Genomic DNA, 6,082 nt, shown 5'->3' with positions numbered 1-6,082 from the left:
TCAGAAATACATTTTCTTTTTCAATTGAAAATTTGAGATTTTCATACAATATAATTTGATGGAATTTCTCTCCCTTTATGCATACCCCCCTTTATTGCACCCTGCCCACTTCACTGTACTTTATTACATACACACAACCCTATAGAGTCTAATTTTTGTCACTGAATGTCCTTTGGTGTGTGTCCATCCACTGGAGCCTGATTAACCTACCAGGATCTCATCCTTGAAAGAGACTGTCCCTGCCCCTCCAAGCAGCCATCAGTTGCCATAATTTCTGTATTCCCTCCCTCGTGTCTGTGCTGGGATTTTTTCTGGTTTGCACTTGAATGGGGTTTGTGCATGCTGTCACTCTTGCTGTGAGTTCATATGAGTAACTGATCAGCTCTCTGGAAAACTCTGTTTCCTTGTGGTCATCTACCACTTCTGAATCTTACAATCTTTCTGCCCCTCTTCTGCAATGATCCCTGAGCCTTGGGAGGCAGAAGTGTGATACAGGTGTTCTATTCAGAGATAAGCACTCTGAAGCCTTTTGTTCTCTGTATACTGGCAGTTGTGTGTTTCCATGTTAATCACTGTTTACTACAAAGGAAACTATTCAGGTGTTTATAGGTACAACAATAAGTCATTAGAAGTGAGTTTAATATGTTAACTATTTAGTAGAAAACTAGTATTAGGTTTCTGTATTCTGTGACCTGTCTAGCCTCAGGTTCCTAAGCCTGATATCAATGTCAGGTGTGGGCTGCATCCTATGAAGCAGACCTTAAATCCAATTAAAGAGTGGTTGGTTGTTCCCATAATATTTGTGCCACCATTGCACTGTTAGGCATATCTTGCCAGGCCAGTTCTCATTATAGTTCACAGGATTCATAGCTGGGTGGGGTTAATGACTATTTTCTCCTTCTATTAGTATGCATAGCACCTTCCAGCACTATGAATGCTAGCCAGTAGAGATGAGGCTCTGAAGTCAGCACCGGCTTTATTTCTCCTTGTTTGTTCTATAGCTCATGAATGTAGTGTCTTTAGAAATAGGGTCTTACCATGCATTTCTGGTGGGTACCCAAGAGCAGGAGCAATGGCCAGTATTATTTAAGGGTCTATGGGACCTGGTCAGCAGCTTCTAGAGAGGGAATCCATTCCTGGAATTGGGTTTTTTTGTTGTTGTTAGCCTATGATGTCTAGAAGGGGCAGTGTTCCCCTGTTAGAGGGTAACTCCTTTTAATGTTTTTATAATGTCCATGTATCTACTTCAAGAAGCTTCTATAGTGGCATGTTTCCATTTGTTTTTTTTATTTTTTAAAAATGTTTTAAATATGTGTTTGGTTGTATTTCCTGCATGTGTATAGGTGTACCCATGGCATGCAGTGCCCATGGAAGTCAGAAGAAGGTGTTGGATTCCCTGGAAATAGAGTTATGGATGGTTATTAACCAATATGTGGGTGCTGGGAATAGAACGCAGGTCCCCTGTAAGAGCAGTCAATGCTCCCAACTGCTGAGCTATCTCTCCTGCCTCTCCATTTGGCTTTTTCTAAAGGACTTTAGTGTTATTTATCCCTCCCCTACTCCCTCTGCTCTGCCCTATCATTCCCACCCCATCCAACCCTTCCTGCTCTAATGTTCTGCTTTTCCCCCTTTATATCACTGGTTTTTAAAAAGTAATTTTTCTATTTTTGCCAAAATTCTGCATTTACTAAAATTTAGCAACTTCAGGTAAAAATGCTCACTGTAATAAATATAAATAGATACTACTTATATTTGGTTTTAGAATGTCAAAAATCTATAGTAGGTGTTTCTTTAACATGGGATAAGAATACACTCGAGGCAGTTCCAAACCAGTCTCAGACTTGAAGGGCAGTAGTAGAGGCAGTCCCACTATCAGGAGCAAAACAGCTATCAGTACTATTAGTAAGCATTATTCTGGAATGGTTAGTTTAAGCAAGTCATTTAGTTCATCTTTTAAGATCCCAAGAACTAAGCCTATCCCATTACATACCATTCTTCTAACTACAGTTCAGGGGAAATGTTAACTAAAGGATTTAAAAGACACCTGCTTAATGTGGTTTGAAGCTCTAAAAGGCAGTTGTTTGTATAGAGGCCCCTGGCTGTGTGGCTTTCAGTTATGGTTCAACAGTGATGTCAGGGAGGCTCCTCCTCCTTGATTACGTCTTTCTCATTGGTGTCTTATCCCCTTCTTTTCTGCCCTTCTCGCTTTTGAATGAACTTCTACAAGCATATCCTAGCTGATCTCTTTCCTTGGTTTACAGGATGGGAGTTAGAGTAATCATACCTCCTGAAATGTTTTAACAACAGGGAAAATGTCCAAACTCTAGTGCTAAACTTTTTGTTTTTTTTCCACCAACCACACCTCAGTCTTCTGCCATACTAACCTATGCAGCATTTCTCAGTCTGAAATGCTTCTCTCTTTTCTGCATTTTTATTAAAATCACTTGATTTTTATGTGTTAACGACATGTTTGGCTCGTAAGTAAAACACAAAACAATGAGTTCTCATGTCATCCTTGGCCAGAGCCCATTTCAGTCTTCACATACTCCAAAGTGAAGTAAGCCCTACTTTATAAATATAATGAGAAGTTACTCTATGCAAGTGCTAGAATCAAAGTATTAAAAAATAATAATAATTAGGAGTACTAGGAAGGTTGGTGTACTCTCCAGTAGAATTTGGTATGTGCTCTGAACTAGGGACCTACAATGGTGGTGTTTTCCCCATAGCCTGATTCATTCAGTCTGGGAACTAAAAGGATCACGGCAGTACTGATTATTAGGCCAAATAATGTTCTTAACAGGATTTCTACTTCCCACCCCCATAACTTTGGATGCTATCAGTTTAGAGATCTCAGTCCACCTAGTTGCGTCCTCCTTGATTATGTCATAGCCATAGATGCTTAAAGAACAGACACCTCTTGCAGAGGAACCGGGTTCAATTCCCAGTACCCACATGGCCGCTACAACCCATCTTTAACTCCAGTTCCAGGGGAATCTGAAGCCCTCTTCTGACCTCTGTGGCATTGCATGATACAGGTGCACTCACATACATGCAGGCAAGACACTCATACACATAAAATAAAATAAAATATTTAAGAAAAAGACACCAAGAAAAGTCATATTTGCATGTTGCACACATCTGCACACATCCATGTATTCGTTTCTCAGCAACTTGTCCTTTTCTGACCTCTGCTTTTCCTCTGTCACAGTGCCCAAATTGTTGCAGAACATGCAGAGCCAAGTGCCTGCCATCCCCTATGCAGGATGATGTGGCCATCTGCTTCCCCCTACACTACACCAGCATCATGAGCCCCAGGCTCTGTGCCTCTCTAGTGCTTCTGTCCTGGGTGCTGACCACATTCCATGCTATGCTGCACACCCTGCTCATGGCCAGATTGTCTTTCTGTGAGGACAATGTGATCCCCCACTTTTTCTGTGACATGTCTGCCCTGCTGAAGTTGGCCTGCTCTGACACCTATGTGAACGAGTTGGTGATATTCATCACAGGAGGCATCATTCTTGTGATCCCATTTGTGCTCATTATTGTGTCCTATGCACGGATTGTGTCCTCCATTCTCAAAGTTCCTTCTGTTCGAGGAATCTGTAAAGCCTTCTCCACCTGTGGCTCCCATGTGTCTGTGGTGTCACTGTTCTATGGGACAATCATTGGTCTCTACTTGTGTCCATCAGCTAATAATTCAACTGTGAAGGAGACTGTCATGGGCATGATGTACACAGTGGTGACTCCCATGCTGTACCCCTTCATCTACAGCCTGAGGAACAGAGACATGAAGGGAGCTCTGGGCAGAGTTATTTGTAGAAAGAAAATTTTCTTCTGCATATGATGGCAATGATAGAGATTATTGCATATTTGTATTCAGTAGCTATTGATTTTTTAAAATATAATTCTCTTGCAATTAAAACAACTGAAATAGAACTGTCTAGTTGATGTAGGCTTTCATAATTTGCTTGGAGAGTTTTCCTATATGTTAATTCTAGGTGACCAAAAAAGGAATAATGCAAAATCTCTGAGTTGAATGTTCTGGTCCAGCAAGATGGCTCAGCAGGTAAATGTGCTTGCCACTGAGTATGACAACCTGAGTTCAATCCTGGGAACCTACATTGTGAAGGGAAGAACCAAATCTTGCGCATTCTTCTCTGGCTTCCATGTATGGTCTGTAGCACACACACATACAATTATACACACACACACACACACACACACACACACACACACACACACTGTAAAAGTGCTTTTCTCTTTCTGTTAAAATGTTAATTTTTGGTCAGTATTTCAAAATCCACAACTCATTTGAATCATTCTCTCTTCCCTCATGGCAATACTATGTCACAAGTGGACTTTCCATTGTTGAATAAACTGGATTTTTCATTGTTCAATGAAACTCTTCAGTCTTCCCTTCCTGAGAAAATGTTCACATCATTCTTTTCATTGATCCTCATTACTCCTCCCCGTTTTTAGTGCTGTACTGCCTTTTTCAAAACTTGATTTATTCTCATTTTTGTTGTATGTATATAAGTGTGTGGGTGCACCTGTGTCATGCAATGCTCTTGGACGTCAGAAGAGGGCATCAGTGACATTGCTGCAGTACAGATCATCTCCACTTCCCAATTTTAACTTTATTCCCTTGTAGAAGTAGAAGATAAGACCCTATTGCTGAAGACAGGACACACATGAGACTTGCATTGGGGCTGGAACTGACCTAGAAGCCTCCTCCCTGAAGACTAGCTCTCATAGTATCTGAGGATACTGTACAAGCTGCTAAGGAAGAAAATCAATCAATGATGGAACCCAGCTGTAAAGCCTAATAAAGTAAGAAATTAATTTATCTAGGAATGTGGCAAAAGTAGGTTTTTCTCTAGGATCTATGACCTCTCCAGCCACGTGTATTTGGCTAGGTTTACAGTACCACACATGAGTTCCCCCCTCCCCATTGAGAGGGTTTTCAATCCAATTACATAGCTATTGATTACTCCCAAGATAAAACTGCCACATCTGCACCAAAAGAGATAGTTCATTGTGCATGCAACCGCCCCCCCCAATCTTTGGGTAAGTCAAGCATGCCCTCCACACCTTGACTCCCCCAGCCTTGTTCACCCTCCCATTTCCCCTGCCCATCTCTCTTCCTAGCCTGGGTCCTGTCCTATTCCTTGTCTTGGTGCCTGGGACACCGGGGAACCACCACTGCTTCCTGATTCTTTTCATCCATACCAACCCAGTTCTTTCTCGAGGTCCCTAGGAGCCCTCTGAGCCTGGTCCTGCCCTCACTTCCCTCTGCTTCCCTGGGCCAGCATGACCTACCAGCCTCTCTCTGACCTGTTTCCTGGACACCAGGGCTGAGGTCTTGGCTGGGGCCACCAAGGCTTCCTGATCCCTTGCATCCAGATGGACCCAGTTCCTTCTCGAGGTCCCCAGGAGCACTCTGAGCCTGGTCCTACCCTCACCTCCCTCTGCTTCCCTGGGCCTGCACGATCTGCCAGCCTCTCTCTGGGACAAACCAAGTTCCTCAGTGCATTCCCCAGGAGCCCTTGGGGCCTCTTACCGCCCCATCTCCCTTTGCATCTCTGAGTGTCACCACCACCAGCTGCCCAAGACCAGCATCCTTCCTGGGCCTTGATCCCAGGCTAGTCCAACCCCCAAATTCCTATGGCAAAAATCTTTCCTGGAGGGATCCAGACCTTAGGAGAAAGCCTAAGATCATCTGATCCTCATCTGACTTGGGCCTCTGTGGCAACTCCTGAAGACAAAAGCAATCTGGCCACTCCGATATAAAATCAAAAGAGAGAACTGGAAGCTTTTCATGCCCCAAAAGTAAACCACAAAGGCACATAAAGTTTAGAAAAAGAAGCTGACCTAAACTTGAAGCCTTGGGTCTCACACAAGAATCAGAAACTACAGAAGAAATTTACATCTCAAAATCACAGAGAAAAATAATAACATGAAAAACCAAAATAACTTATCCCCACCAAATACCAATAGTCCTCTAGAGGAGTACAATAAGAACCCCTTAGAGATAATGCAGGACATGGAACTCAAAAGAAAAATTATAAACATGATAAAATAA

General features: G+C 42.6%; 1 pseudogene; it reads left to right on the top strand.

Annotated features, from left to right (window-relative positions):
• Positions 1-2,466: 2,466 nt before the first annotated feature.
• LOC103752015 lies at positions 2,467-3,844 on the top strand (annotated as a pseudogene).
• The last annotated feature ends 2,238 nt before the right edge of the window (positions 3,845-6,082 follow it).

Source organism: Nannospalax galili, unplaced genomic scaffold (assembly GCF_000622305.1).
Source record: "Nannospalax galili isolate Female #2095 unplaced genomic scaffold, S.galili_v1.0 scaffold888, whole genome shotgun sequence".
Taxonomy (NCBI): domain Eukaryota; kingdom Metazoa; phylum Chordata; class Mammalia; order Rodentia; family Spalacidae; genus Nannospalax; species Nannospalax galili.
Note: the sequence above shows the minus strand (reverse complement) of the source record. Positions and strands in the feature narration are given on the sequence as shown.